Here is a 16378-nt window from a genome sequence, read left to right on the forward strand (position 1 = left end):
TAAAAAGGCATTTCTTAAAAACCTACTTGCTAAATTATTGTAATATTTTAAGGTGAATTTCACATCGTTTTGAAACACTATTTTGGTGTCTCAATGAAAGAGCAGGCTGCATCAATGAATTCTTAGTTCTTGGGAAATAAGTACTGAGTTGTAGGCATTACCAGTGTTTACATTGAAACATGTCAGAAGACTTTCCTTTGTAGATTACTGAGACAGCATTTACTTACTTTTATGTTTTACTCATTTTCTCTTTCAACCATATGTTCTCTGCTGCTTTTTTCTTCTTATTCTAAAAATAGTTTGCTGATTTTCTTTCTCACAGTATCCAAATTATTTATAGATATTTAATACATATTTGTTTACTGAAAGTGTTTTATGAAACTTTCTCAGTGTATTTCGGTCATATGTTAGGAACTAGAGATAAAATAATGAGGGTTATTTTTTAAAAAGAGAGAAAATGGCTTGTGCCACCATGCAGTTGACAGTATTGTGAGCATGACAACTCAGTCATATCATCAAGCAAAACCAATCAGACATTATAGAACACTGAGATATAAAGTAGAGGCCAGCAAACTTTCTGTAAAACGCTAGGTAGTAAGTGTATTAGGATTTGCAGACTGTAGTCTGTCACAGCTACTTAACTCCACCATTGTAGCATGAAAGCAGCTATAAGCAGTACATGGGTCAATGAACATGGACATGTTTTTTGTTTTTTATTTTTTAAAAAGAGGTTTGTTTTTATTTAATTTACAAAAACAGGCATCAGGACACATTAGCCCATGGTTGTAGTTTGCTGACCCTTCACTGTAAATGAAAAAAAGTCAGTGTGATTGCCAAGAAGAGGAGAAAAAGAGTGAGGAGAGGGTAATTTTAAGTTCTCATTTTCTGGTCATTTTATGCCAATCACTGCAAAATTGACACAACTATTCTTAAGGAAGTGTCCTGAAAATTGGATCCAAATAGATGCTCTGCAGCCCGACCTTCTGTATTGATCTTCAGGCCCTCAAGGGTATTACCTTTGCTATATAAATGATGAGAAAAAGATGGAGAAAATAATTTTTCTAAGTGACCAGACATTTGAGTGTTCATTGTGTATCTTTGTGGTTAGTTCACATGTTCAGGTAGATTGTGAATCTTAGAACCGGTGGTCAGTTCCATTGCTCTCTGGATTTACCAGTTTCACACTCTCTGTAGTTTTCAGTTGGTTTTAGATTCAGGTGACCATGATAGAACTTCTATCACTCCCGCAGATAGTTGAACAAGCAATTTATTGGTTGTAGGCCAACAGCATTATTTTTGTAAAGTAATAAAAGCCTAGTATTTCCTCTGTAGGTTTTTTAATGAAGCTGATACATCACTAGAGCACTGAACTCATAATTTGCACTATAGACTCATCTGATATAAAAGAAGCTATTTCATCCTATAAAATAAAGAGCTAATATGCTAATTAGACCGAACAGCAGAATGACCATCCGAATGACCTACCAGATGAAGCCAGGGCTGCTAGGGTCAAGACAGTTGGGGCCACAAGGGCTGAGCCCCTTGCACGAATTTTGTGCACCAGGCCTCTAGTATATAATAATCTTATATGCTTACGTATAATCACCATTGAACAGATTATAAGAATAATGTTTCAACTACCCATTCATTTACAGAAACTCTCTAAATACCCAAAGCATTCTAATAAGTCTCTGAATTTATTACTGTACTCTTATTTCATATATACCAAATTAAACTGGAAAAATTGTTTCATTTTTGGCCAGATATTCCATGCTATTGAACAGAAATACAGCATATTAGCTTTCTGTCATCACCTCTTAGAATTAATTGAAAGAAATGAACTTATTGATATTTATCTTTCTAATAATACCTATCCCATTGGGCATTTCCTGATTACTATCTCCCAAATGATTGCAACATGTTTTGTTTTGTTTTTTCCTATGACTCCTTCAAATCTTTTATTTCTTTTCAAACTTATCATATCTTGACTTCTAGGACAACCTCTCATTCCAGTATATTGTAGGAACTGTCTTTAGTCATTTAACCATAATCTTGTGAAGTATACAGTTCAGCCTGTAATAAATTCTCAATTGTTGTGTTTAACTGGAACTAAGCTTAGAACAGTGGCTCTCAACCTTCCTAATGCCGTGACCCTTTAATACAGTTCCTCATGTTGTGGTGACCCCCAATTTCATTGTTACAAATTGAACATAATTAAAGCATAGTGATTAATCACAAAAACAATATGTAATTATGTATGTGTTTTCTGATGGTCTTAGGCGACCCCTGTGAAAGGGTCGTTTGACCCCCAAAGGGGTCGCGACCCACAGGTTGAGAACCGCTGGCTTAGAAGGTCTCCGAGAATCTTTAATTTGGAGCCAGGTCCTCCCGCATCACCTTGGTAATAGGAGAAAATATCATGGTCGAGGCTACTATTTCCATCATCTGGTCTGGTTTTCTGCTGCCAAATTAATAATAAACATCAATCCAGCTCATCTTGAGGATTTTCTTTATATAGACACACACACACACACACACACACACATACATATACATATATAATCTATATATAAATATTAAATATACATCGTTTTAAGTAATGTTTATTTATTTTTAGTAGAATTTGATTATTTAGGCTGCAATGGGAGTTTTCTACAATTATTCAATATGTTTTTGCTTTTCAAGGAGAACATGAGTGTTTTAATTATCTTTTTGGTCAAGCAGCCTAAAAGTACATGAATGATGGTGGGTATCATGCCAAATTGGTTGGTCACCACTTTTATTATGTTACTTGTTTTGTGAGCGGTGTTCTCTTTAATCAACTACATTTATACATGCAAATAAAAGACAGTGGTAATACAAATGAAATCAATTGATATTTCTCAATATTTAATTTTCACACATCTTTATATAAAAATTAATAGTTATTATTTCAGTAACTTGAGGGAGATAAAAATGATAGGTTGAAGCTACTCAGGGAGAAACACTGAAAATCTGAGTTAAGCTTTACAGGCAGTTTGAGCTGACCTCCTAGCTTGGTGGGTCAGGGAATTTGAGGTCACATATAATCAGAATCACTGTCCCTCTTCAGCATGTTGTTGATGAGACAAAAAACAACACTGTTTCAGCATCCTACATTTTCTCCTCATAGTCATTTTCCTTTGGTCAATATGTTAAAGGAAAGTAGCATTTCTTACTATCAAACTACTAACTTCATTCCTCTCTACAGTGAATAGGTAAAATATCCATTTGCGCTTGTCTATTATCAACAAGTATAACTTGATGGATCAGTATATAAACCTGCAGGCTCAGGAATAAGACAAACTGGCTGGAAAGCTTAGCTTTACCTCTTAAGAACAATATGATTCTGGACAAATATCTTAGTATTTCGAAGCTTCAGTTCCCAAGGCTGTAAAATGGGGTAAAAATAGTATCTGCATCCAGGGTAGTTAACATCCAGATAATGCATTTAGCACAATGCCTAGGATATAGTAAGAAGTCAATAAAAGTTAGCACTTTTGGTTAATAACCCACTTTAAAATTTTATTGTGATACTCAGTGTGCAATAGCTACTTAGTGGCACATAGTTTATTCCTGGGAGGAAGTAAATACATACATACATAAAACATGGGGAGATCAAACTGCAGTGGCTGCTTAAAGCATTCAGTATCCCCTGTGTCTCAGGTGTAGAAAACCTCATTGTCAATGGAGCTCCAGTGATTAAATGCTTTCCGTGACAGGCTATACACAGTGCACTTACCTTCTACTGAAACCAGTCCTGCTGTCTTAATATTGTCTGTCTGGGCAGGAAGTCTGAGTTGCTGGGTTCAGTTGATGGCAATTTATTTCATTCATTGGTTAAAAACTCCCTTGGTGGGAAGCAAAAGATCCAATTCACTGTGCAGCCGTCCTTAGTAAAGTACATAGAACATCTTTTATTTCCTGACAGAATCCATTACCGTAAATCATTTTAAGATTTCTAGTATAACACCAAGAGCCCAGTTTGCCTGAGTTTTCGCATCTGTAAAGCAGAGAGAACTTGGTATCCTCCTGCATAGTGGCTTCCGCTCTAAAGGCCCCAGGTGTCCTGAGGCCAAAGAAGCTGGTATCAGGAACCCATGTATATTTACGATAATCCAAATACTCAATGCAAATATTCCATTTAATTCTGGTTGGCTGCCCCTTCCGTTTTTTACACTTTTGGATGGGGTTGTTGGTCTGCCCAGTGATAACTCTCAGACTTATTAACATGATTAATTGTCGGCAAGGAGACATTTTATTAACACTTCCCAAACAATCAATATGTTTGTTGCTCTCAGCTCCTTACTTGAAGCCTATCTGACCCTATTGACAACAGGCTTTGGATCATGGAAACCCAAGTAAGGAACCAAGACTTCAGAAAGGGCCCAGCTTGTGCGGCCTAGTGGTTTCTCATTGACCTATGAATCAGGAGGTCATGATTTGATTCCCCGTCAGGGCATATGCCTGGGTTGCTGGCTCAATGCCCAGTTTGGGGCATGAAGGGGACAGCTGATCAATGATTCTCTATCATCATTGATGTTTCCATATCTCTCTCCCTCTCCCTTCCCCTCTGAAATCAATAAAAATATATTTTTTAAAAAGACTTCAAGACGGGCGTGGGGAGGAAGAAAATGATGCATCACTTTTACTTTAGATTTACTTTATCATAAAGATAGAGATCTTGGACTACAGAGCGTATGTGTGTGTGCGCATGCACACATCCATGAGCTTGCATGTGATTTCAGCTGCACTGCACCTTCTCCCATGACTTCATTCTCTCCCAGTACATAGCTCCTCTGCAGACTGTTCATCAGAAGAGACCATGGAGCAGTCCTTTCCAATAGAACTTTCTGCAGTGATGGGAATATGCCTCTGCTTTGCTCTCCACAGTAGCTCCTTGCCATATGTAACTGTTGATCATTTGAAATGTAGCTAATGAAAAAGTGAATTTTTAGTTTTACTTACTTAATTTAAATTTAATTGATAGCCCTATGTAGTCAGTGGTTAACATATTGAATCGTACATTTACATATTCCTCCCTAGGGATCGACTTTGTCTGAAGGCCATTACAAAATTCGAGTAGTCTTTATAAGTCCTTTCTTGAGTGATTCTAAAATATGACTCACTGATTTTTCCTAAAGGAAAAGAGAGAAAGGCCAGGTAAGCCAGGAGTGAGGGCATCCTCAGATTTGTTATTTCCTCTCTGTCCACCGATGTACTCCCACCCTCCTATGGTAGCTGAGAGTACTTCCTTGTGCTTTCTGTCAGACCTTGTCTTTCAAACCTAGAACAGAGTGTCTGATTAGCCAAATTCACAGAAATACTTTTCAGATCAAAGTCACCATTTTATCTGAACAAGCCTATTAATCTGAATTCTTACTGAAAGGTAAGAGAGACTGAGAATTCAGAGCCAAAAGGCCTTTAGAAAATCACAAAACTTGGTGTTTTTCAAGAGTGCTAAATGTACTTCTGTGGTGTGTGAGATGATTCCAGATGGTATAATATTATAGTTTAATGTCCCATTTTAATTGCATTAAGCTCCTTTTAATGTGTACTTGTGAGTTAATATTTGCACAGCATCTCTTTTTTTCTGTTTCTTTTGTCTTTTGTGGTGCTACCTCTACCTCTTCAGTGACATGATATGGGAAATAGGATGGGAAAAGAGGTCCACTTTTAAAAATGCTTTTTAAACTTTAAAAAAATGCATTCTAACATTAAGGTTCTGTAATTGACTTGCTTTGCATCAGAATGAAATCATTCTATTACTCTAGTTGTCTACGAGGGAAAATATTTTTTATCTTTTTGCTTGGAAAACAAAATTAGATACATCTGATGGGGCCAGATCTAAAGGAGTGAGCTGGAGGCTTTGGCTTAAGCTTAGGAAAAGCAGAAATATGTGGACACAGACTTACTATTCAGATTTCTTTGTCCCCAGTTCCCATAACAAACTAGCTCAGTTTTTTGTTTTTAAAAAATCAGTCCTACAATTCTTAGTGTCCTTGATTTGATTTAGGCATATAGTTATGAAGATATAAAGAAATACATGTTATCACACTTTCCCTTGAGCTCCCCATCTGGTTAGAGAGATACGGTGTCTGGTTCTTTGTACAGTAGGAGAGGATGCACGTTGAGTTAATTAAGTTTAATTATATTTCTTGCACTAATCTCTGAGGCTCTTTGAATTGATATGAGGTGGAGCTTATCAATTCAGTGGTTCGATACTAGAAAGTGAACTGGGCCTGCCGTAAATTCCAACCATCTTGTTGAAATACATCACAGATGTGTTTCTGTTCCTGCAAATGATTGTTTGACATAAATGTTTACTCCCAGCAAGAAATTGTTTCATGTTAAGTAAAGCAGTTTTATAGGAATCATTTTAAAGGCTGTGCTTCAGTCTATCAATTGTGTGTCTGCTCCTTATTCCTGTGATTGTCCACCCTTGTGAAGGCAGAGATAAACTTAATCAAGTTTGATTAAATATATGAGAGAACAAGCATGGGTAACTATTTAAACCTATACCCTTACAACTAAAAAAATCATTTTAAAACTGCAAAAAAGGAGGACTACTCTTTAATTGCTTTATTTTCTCTCACACCTTGCTTTTTCACTGCCATCTTTCATGCTAGAATCATGGGAAAGAATCTGGGGTTGGCAATGGGTCTGGATATGAAAGCCAGTGAGAGACAGAAAGAATAGGTGTATAATAAGGAGGAAAAACAGCATGTGTGACATTGTGATTGCTTTGACAGATGGCCCAGAGCTATGGCTTTTAACGTTGAGTTAGCCCTGTGGCTAATGGAGTACCTAATTAAGAGCTTAGTGTAACTGATTGTGTAGAAACTATTGCTTTGTCACTGAATCAATGAGTGGACTTCCGTTAATAGTAAAATAGTAGGGTCATTTAGGTAATTGTGTGAACTTTTGTTCATACATAAGTTATATCAAAATATTAAAATACTAGAGGCCTGGTGCATGGATTCATGCACCAGTGGGATCCCTCGGCCTGTGGGGATGGGGCTGAAACCGACTCTCCAACATCCCCCGAGGGGTCCTGGATTGCGAGAGGGAGATTCTCGGGTGACAGCCAGGAATCAGGCTCCCTCCTCTCTGTTTCCGGGTGGATCACCCAAGAATTGCAGCTGCCAAGTCACGGCAGCTGGGCAGCTCCTGCATTGAGCGCCTGCCCCCTAGTGGTCAGTGTGCATCATAGCTACCGGTTGGACGGTCAGATTGTTGCTTAGGCTTTTATATATATATATTTTCTGTTGCAGGGAGCTTGGGTACAGATATTATAAGTGATGGCATAGGACACAGTGTCCTCAGGGTCTCTTTCTCCTAAATTTCTCCCCTCCATGAGACCAGAAATTTAGTCCCCTTTGTTCAAAACATTGTCAAGTTTGTTTGGTTTTTTACTTTGTATAGAAACTACAAGTACCTACCAGATGGTTTTAAGGACAGCATCTCTCAGGAAACAAATTAACTATTAAAGCCAAAGAGTGGGAGTCAGAGGCTGGCTGAGTTTATTTCAAAAAACATAGGGTCACTCAGTATACTTCATACTTAATTTCACTTTCTCTTTCTTCAACTGAGACTTATTTTGACTTATAATAATTTTTATCCTTTTTTTAAAAAAACATTGGCATGTGTATTTTAGAGGCCCCGAACCCTATCCTACATTAAGCAAGGTGAAGACAAAACCTCAGAGCTTACCCTATCTCATGCAGAATGTTAACTATTACAAAACAAGTTTTTAGAAATCAGTAAAATTATACAAAGGGCAGTAAAGCAGCTTAATTGTGTGGAGTCAAGCTAATCCAGTTTATGAAACCTGTATAACTAATTATTAAAGGGTAAGACATTTACAGGGAGTATTGTAAAGCATTTTGTTAAGGTCAAGGTGGTGAAGATTCAGGTTTAAACAGCCTTAGCTTTTGTCTTGATGCTGGAAGAACTCTTGACTTTGCAAATTGTGTTCTTCCATGGGATCTCAAGGAAGGTATTCCAGGGACCCAAGAAAGGGAGATCGTGGTGTGGTAGCTGATCCTATACTTGGGGCACTGCAATTATCATAAAAGCAGAGCTTCTGGAGGCATAACCCCTAGTAACTCCCAGGAACCAATAATAGGGGTCCCCCAAGTGCTCAGGCACTGCTGTGTCTGACCTGTGCTTTCTCGTCAGCACAGGCAGGTATTCATTTTGTTTCTCATGCTTCTCTGGGGACATAGGGGCAGCATCTATTGATAATGTAATTAGCTCTGTTAATCACATGCCACATGTGCCCTCTAATAGGTGAAACACCCTCTGTGTTTTTATTTACAACAGTTCTCTGTGTATTAATACTGAAGGAAGTTCTTCTCTGGTGAACTGGGGGTTTTGGTAGTTACCTGGGGTAAGAGTCATATGAACTGCTTCTTCTTAATCCTTTATATATTTTCAAACACCAGAAATTTCTGATGTTTGAATCTCCAACTTTGGTTCCAGTAGAGAACACAATGGTAGAGGTGGATTCTCAATGGAGAAAAAGTTTAACCCAGCCAGCATGGCTCAGTGGTTGAGCATCAACCTATGAATCAGGGGGACATGGTTCCAGTCAGGACACATGCTCTGGTTGTGGGCTCAATCCCCAGTATGGGGTGTGCAGGAGGCAGCCAGGCAATGATTCTCTCTTTTCCTTTCTCTCATAAATTAATAAAAATATATATATTTTTTAAAAAGAGGTTAGAGGATAGGTAGGAGGAAGCAGGGTTGTGGTGGACAGTGGGGCATCATTCTCATTTTTAAAAGTTAGAGGATCCAGTTAATCAATTAAAACTTAGGTCACATGAGGATAACAGTAGCTCTTATTTGCTAGGTCATCATCTAGAGAGCTCTCTCACCTCCAACCTTTAAATTTTGCCACTGGGAGTGGTAAGTGCCTTGGTGCAGAAGAGCAGACATCTGTGGGCTGCTCCACTGAGTTGTAGGTAGCAAAAAGAACAATCTATGACATTGTACAAAAAGATAAATGGACATTTGGGCCTGCTGACACTATACTAGTATATATGAAAGTGTCTTCATCTTTCTGTGTTCTGTGAAGCATTTAGGAACTGAATAGAGTCCTACCTAGTGGGCTGGTTCTCCCACTTACAGGAGAGAGATGGAACTCTCTGATAGCTACAGTGGCCACACAAGGGACAGCAAGACCTTCCAAACAAAAGCCAGGGGCTAGGAAGCTAAGCCTGGATCTCTGTTATGGTGGCATGTATGTAAGAATCCAGAGTGCCAGATTGGCGGGGGGGAGAGGGGGGTGCAGGCAGGGACCTGGTGCAGGCTCAAAGGATGATGAAGGTGCTTGCTCTAGCTTAGATCAGAGCCATGGGTCATGATTGGGAGGGACGCACACAGTGTGGGGCAGACAAGCTAAGGCCCAAGTTATACAGACGGGGTTCATATAGACATTCATTCCCAATGACAACAAGGCAGGTAGTTAAAATTCCCAGAAAAGCTCAAATGTCAGGCAGGAACTAAAGGAGCAAAACCCAATAAATAGATACTCCTGGAAAAAGGGAATAAAATCTTTGTTCACACCAGAAAGCCACTTGCTGTTTCATTCCAGGCATATGTATATACCTCTTAAGAGTTTATCCTTAATGGGGGCCTGATTGGGCCCTTTGAGTGGTAATAAAATGCCATAAGAAACTAGGAGTAATGAGCCTTCCACTGGCTCTCTCCTACAGCAGAGGGCATGGATCCCTCCGCTGGAAACTTCCAGCTGACCCAGCTCCCTGATGGGACCAGAACAAGGTCAGGAAGTTTAGCGCCTTGATGCTTTCATTTCAGTGCCAGGATGTTGTTCTCAGGGTGTCTCCTGCAGTGACTTTTCAATAAAGATGTGACAGTGTATACTGGGCCCGGCCTCTGTCCCCCTGCAGGTCAGTGACCAGCAATTGGGGTCTGTCCTATAGTGACATGCACAGGGAGGAACTGCAGAAACGGGGCCACCAGGAGGCTCTGGCACCTCATTAGAGGGACCAAACTGATCGCTGAAACCTCCCATTTTTTTAATATGTTCTGGGGAAAAAGAGATACAAGCTGGCATCCTGAAATCTTCTATCTTTCCTCCTCTGCTTCTTCGCCTACACCTGCCTTTTTGCCCTTGTTACTGTTCTTGTTTTCAGACTCTAAAAACAACCTTACTGTTTCTTGCACCACTTGGATCTTATTATTTTAATTGTTATAAAATAATCTAAAACTAAAGTTGCTGCACCAGAGGCATGCATTTCATGGAACTGAAAACTCAGGCTGGGTTTCCTCCCACCAGAACCAGGGTTCTTTGATGATGGCGAAGCAATCAAGGTCTCACATAATTGAATTCCAGCTGCGAGTCTAGTATTCCAGACATGTTTATTGTCTTGCGAATATATTTATGACTGGTGAGTAACAACCCTAAAGCTGTGCACTCTCCCAGTCATGTCTGTTTCCCATCAGCTGTCTCTGGGTGTCAGGTGAGCTGTCTCCAGACCTGGGGAACAGAAGTGCTGGGCAGCTGCTCCAGATGTGGCAGCTCCTCCTGTGATTGGATGGGGCTGGTCGCAGTCCATTGGTGGAAAGATAGAACCAGGGCTTCCCTACAGAGGTGGACTCAGATGGAGTAAACAGGTGGGGGCATAGTGCAGGAAGCTGAGAGCTCAGGCTGTGGCTTTCCCCCAAATGCAGTGTGTATGAGAGGCCTCTGCCAGCAATGGCCACTAATTATGAACTTGAACTCAGTTAACCAGAGGTCCATTGTGACAGGTATGTTTCTCCTTGGGGTTGAGCAATGAAACTGGATATTTGGCTGAAGAAATTTCCAAGCAAAGTGTTGAAGGAGCAGCCTACTTCCTCCTGATTTAGTAAAATGTGAGGAGAGAGAACTGACTTAAGGACGGAATTGTTCATCAAAAGAGAACCAGAACTAAAATAGTTAGAAAATTCTCGGTCTATCCATCCTTAAGAAAATGAGAACTGCCTCTGAAGAAAACATGAAGGGTGTGGCCAAAGTTGCTAAGAAGATTAGACAGTCATCTAAACAAAAGCCAGGATTTATTGTCCAAGGTGGGGAAATGACCCCAAGGGTAATTCCCCTTCCAAGGCCCAGAGAGCAAGGGCCAAGGACTCAGGGGTCCAGAGAAGGAGATTTCAGAAAAGGGGCCAGTCTATGGCAATTTGTGATCACAGCACAAACTGACTAGGACATACGAGATATATTTGCTTATATACTGTAGCAAAAAAGGCTTTAGTTTATACATCTGAAGATGAGGAAGAATAGCATTGCCATATATTTGTTTGCTACTTGAGGATTCTGCTGATTTTCTGTTCACGGAGCAAGAATTTCTGATGGAGCAGACATCTCAGAAAGCCATGAGCTGCTGAGCAATGTGACATGTTCAACATATGGATTCTTTAAATGGAGGCTGGGCATCTGCTTGTGGGGATGTGGTAGGAAGAGGATTCAAGAGGGGAAGTGAGAATAAGTAGTCTTGGAGTCATTTTCAATTTTGCGAATTCATCCATTCTTTTTTTATTGTTGACACTATTAACAGATGTCCCCACCCCACCCCCTTTGCTCACCTGCACCCAGCACCCACCTACTTAATTGAGCAGAAAGGATGCAAAAAAAAATCAACCTGTGTCTGAAAGTGCTAAATTCAGAGTTGGAGAAACTTTAAGTTGTCTTTTTTCCCCTTCAAGGCTTTTCCCCTTATGTGCTAATTTTCTCTCCTTTTCTATTTTCCTGCTTCCCAGGGGATGTCATAACATTCAGAGAATAACCTTTCTCTAGTGGTCACATACTGATTAGTTCTTTTAAGCTCAGCCAACTCATAACTGGGCATTTACTTTCCTTCCTCTCTAGTGTGTGAATTGTTGCTTCACAAAGCTGAATTTCTGCCAGTAAGTTGCCTTTTAGACGACAGGTATCAATACGTGGAGATAAGTATGGCGGGAAATGTGGTGTGCAGCAGATAACTAAAAATATCAGTCAGATAAAAGGCTGTTGGACCTCCTGAAGAGCTGGGGCAACTTCATAGTTTACTTTCCTTTGATGCAGTGATAACGTGATTTAAAGGCACACCTATTGCATGAAACATCAAAGTTTCATTATTTAAACTGTTTGACATCCCTACGTATGAAAATGTTTTGTTTCATTGGTCTTTTTTTCTTCCCACCTTTATGAAGAGAATAGAATGAATCATAGTGCAAGGGTACCTGGTATGTCTCAGATAATGCACTCAACCAACAAACATTACCTTTTCGTGGGCGTTTCCAGTGACCTCATGTTCCACTCCTCCCGTCCTCACCCACACTCTGCCTCCCACACTCCAAATGAGTCAGTCTTCCAAAGCATTGACTTCCCGACAATTTACCCTTCATTCTTTATTCTCTGCTGCATAAATGTTGACTTCTACAGCCCCCACCTTCTCGCCCACGTTTCTCTCATATTCATATTCATTTATTTCTCAACGGAAGTTTCCTAAGAGCCCACTTCGCAGATCCTGGCTAGGCGTTGGAGTCACAGGTGTGCAAGATGAACAAGGCATCTTTTTCTGAAGACTTCACAGTCCAACGGAGGCAACAAACAACCAAGCAATGACCCAACCATTTGGGTATTTACACCTGACATAAATGCCACAAATTCAACAGAACAAATATGTGACCATGAGTAACTAAGAAAATTCCATAGGGTGGTCAGGGAAGGCTCCTTTGAGGAAGTGGCTTTTGAGTTGAGATCAGAGAGATGAGAAAGGATCTGCTATGGAAACATCTATGGGAAGATAGTTCCACCTTTTCTCCTAGCCTCTGACCAACTTTGTCTCTGCTCCGAAGACATTCTGTTTCTTGTTGTTTTAAATAAATTTTTATTGATTTCAGTGAGGAAGGGAGAGGAAGAGAGAGAAACATCAACGATGAGAGAGAATCATTGATCAGCTGCCTTCTGCATGCCCCAGACTGGGGATTGAGCCCACAACCCAGGCATATGCCCTAACTGGGAATTGAACTGTGACCTCCTGGTTCATAGGTTGATGCTCAATCACTGAGCCATGCCTGCTGGGCTGAATACATTCTGTTTTTTCCCAGCTATCCTGCCTAGGTTCATACCACTTCCTGTGCCAGGAACATATTGTCTTACATCTCCTCCTGTAAAAACCCCACCTTGCTTAAAATGCCACCTCCTCTAAGAAGCCTTACCTGATATTCTCAACCAAATCCTCTATCTTTAAATGCTTTAGTATTAACACTGCCATCTTTTATTTGGGTAAAGGGACTATCCTCATTACAAGCAACCAAAGTCTATTTGGAATTCAGGTAAACAAAAATAAGGATCAGATCTGTTGGTTTGGGTAATACAAACAGAATTAATGTGGGGCTCACTTCAGGGAAAGACCTATTTCCCTGTTGCTCTAACAGTGAAATGGCACTTGTTCCTCTATTTCCCTCTTCTCTCCTGTATGTGTATTGCTTCCCTCTTTCCAGCTGTTTTTTCCCGCAAACCTGAAACTAGGGTTACAGGTAGTTCTGTATTTAGGACTTTAGAATGTAAGAGATAACTTTTCCCCTACCACCTCAAGGGAGAAAATCCCAGGGAAGGATTCTTTTGCATGGCCTGACTGTGCCTGGGAGCAGGGCAGTGAGGGGACAAGAACTCGGGCTTGGTCATCCGAGTCACATGCCCTCCCATGTGAGATGAATGGCAGCTCCATAAACAGTCCTTTGGCTGGAGTGGGGGGAACAGCCTGTACCCCAAGGCAAGGGGAGGTTTGTTCTCAGCGAACAAGAATCCCCTTTGTCTTTTACAAATGCGTGTGGCATAGGAACATCCCATCTGCAGATAGAGGCATTATTAGAGTGTGCCATACACGCTTTCCTGCTCTGCCCCACCGTGCAAAAGGAGCATCTCAAGTCTTGGTAAGGCTGTACACACACAGTCGTACCACCCAAGCCTTCCGCGGCTCCTGCAGAGCCATAACTTCAGCCCCATTCTGCATTATATTCCTGCGCAACCCATTTATCCCACACAGGCTGTGTTTCCATCATATTTCTGGAAGCAATCTGTCCCCAGGGCACAGAGGAATGAGTATTAATGCCGCTCCCAGGAAGTGTATGGGCAGGATGCAGTGCGCCTCTCTCTGAGGCTCGCTGTTAATTTATGGACAATTGCCGGTGCCTCCTTTTTGTCGGTCCAGATGTCGTTTACTTTGTAACTAGGAAGCAAGGCCTTCCCAGAAGGGAAGACGATCCTAAAGCCTCTTCATTTCCTGTGTGGGTGGTACAGATGCTTAACCTCCCTCGCCTGCCTCATCCACCCACACGCCACACTCAGAGGACCTGCTGCCTCCAACAGCCTCAGCATGCGGGCTTTCTTCATAACTCTCAGCACATGTAGCCCTTTGTACCATTTCATACTTTCTCTTATTAATTTGTGTGTTTGAAATCCTCCCCCTTTCTGTTTTCTTTTTCGAAGGAGCAATTTTTGATTCCTGTGTCAGGTCCTGGATCATTAGAGTGTAGAATCTAAGAGTTAAAAGAAACTGAAATAAAGCCATGAGCTTAAATGATGTGAAATGACAAGTGATTGAGCCAGACATGGAAGAAATAGGCAGGAAACATAAGAACTGTGTCTTGTGCTGAGTTAAAAGAGTATTTTTTTTTCAGATTAACTTGAAATAAAGGAAAATAAAACACACTGAAGGTATGCCACAGTGAGTGTAAAAACTTATATATGAGAGATTTAAAGAAATTTTAAGGCATGTGGCTACTTTATCAGGTAAAAAAAATAAAAAAAAACAAGTACATTTAGTTTCAACAATGCATTATGTAACTCAATATATCCAAAATATTATTTTAACATAAAAATCAATATTGAAATTATCTATGAGATATTTTACATCCTACTTTTGGTATTGAGTTTCAGAACTCAGTTTGTATTTACAGATAGCACATTTAACTTGGACTAACACATATTTCAAGCACCCAGTACGCCCACATGGCTACTGCCCACTGCTGGAGGTCCAGCGGGGGCGGGGGGGTGCAGGGGGTTGAGGGGGGAGTGGGGTGTTGGGCACAGAACTATGCCCAGTACTCCTGCTTTTTAGATTTGATTTTTAAACTACTCAGCTTTGTGCAGTTTAAATTTAGGTGAAAGGCTAATTGGTACTCAATCCAAAAGTGAGTTATCAGAAAATTGTTTATCTTAAAGGAGGCCTGTTAATGACTTAATTGGCAAGGGATAATATATTTGGCAAGGGGGCAGCTTTCCATTTGTTTAATTAAATTAAGACGGAGATTAAAATTACTCATAACTTTGAGTTATTTCAGGCTGTAACTATCAGAGCCTTCATTTCACCTCTCTGACACATAAACATCAGAGCTAAGAACTTGTTTAGAAAAAAATAACCACCTCCCTGTGCCTTCCCCCCGCTCTCCCCTCTACCCCCACCACAAGCCAATGGCAAGGGGCCAGCAGGGCATTTTCAGAGCCTCTCCTGGGGCAAGTTCCCCTTCTCCAGTCATCCTTTATATCATTTAGTCATTTATTTACATAGCTTTGCAAAGTTCTAGAATGATCTGCACTTGACTGTTAGTGACACGCAGGGAAGACTTTTCCATTTCTAACTCCTTTTGTGTGTAGACTATGCCCATAGAGTCACAGCTGTATAAGAATTCTTGTCTATCACGTTTCACAGGTGAGTCCAGTAGGCAAGTGGAAATGGGAAGGGATGGGCTGATCTACTACTGAATATTTTCCTCTGGATCAGGGCTACTTGTTCATGATCTCTAAACAAAATCTAACACAGCCAATATCATCATACATCCGACATATTGACCCTTATTCTCCAGAGAACATTGTATCTGTCAGCAACCTTTCTTAGGCAGTACATCATTTACTCTGTCATTTCTCTGAGTTATGTTAGGCACTTATTTTTCTCTTCATTGTACAGATGGTGAAGGGGAAGCCCAAGTGTTCCTAAATGTCTTACCCTGTCTTTGTCTCTCAAACTATCCTCCAAAACTGCTCTTCAAGTGATACCACATGATACAAAATATGGCTGTGTCATGCCCTGACTAATGTGTTCATGCTAGTGCTCAGACAGGATGTTTATTTCTTGGTGTGACCTTGTGTCCCTCCATGATCTGACCCCTTGTTCCTCTCATCAGCCTAATTTCTCACCTCAGTAAACTATGAATAAACATAAAAAATGGGACTCAGTGGTCACCATATCTCAGCTGCTGTTGTAAATGGTTTACATGTATTAGCATATTCATAGAAAACATATGCAGTACTTGGTATTCTTGTCCACTCTCATTTTAATGAATTGTACCTGTTGTGTACACCCAGGTA

Source organism: Myotis davidii, unplaced genomic scaffold (assembly GCF_000327345.1).
Source record: "Myotis davidii unplaced genomic scaffold, ASM32734v1 scaffold107, whole genome shotgun sequence".
NCBI lineage: Eukaryota > Metazoa > Chordata > Mammalia > Chiroptera > Vespertilionidae > Myotis > Myotis davidii.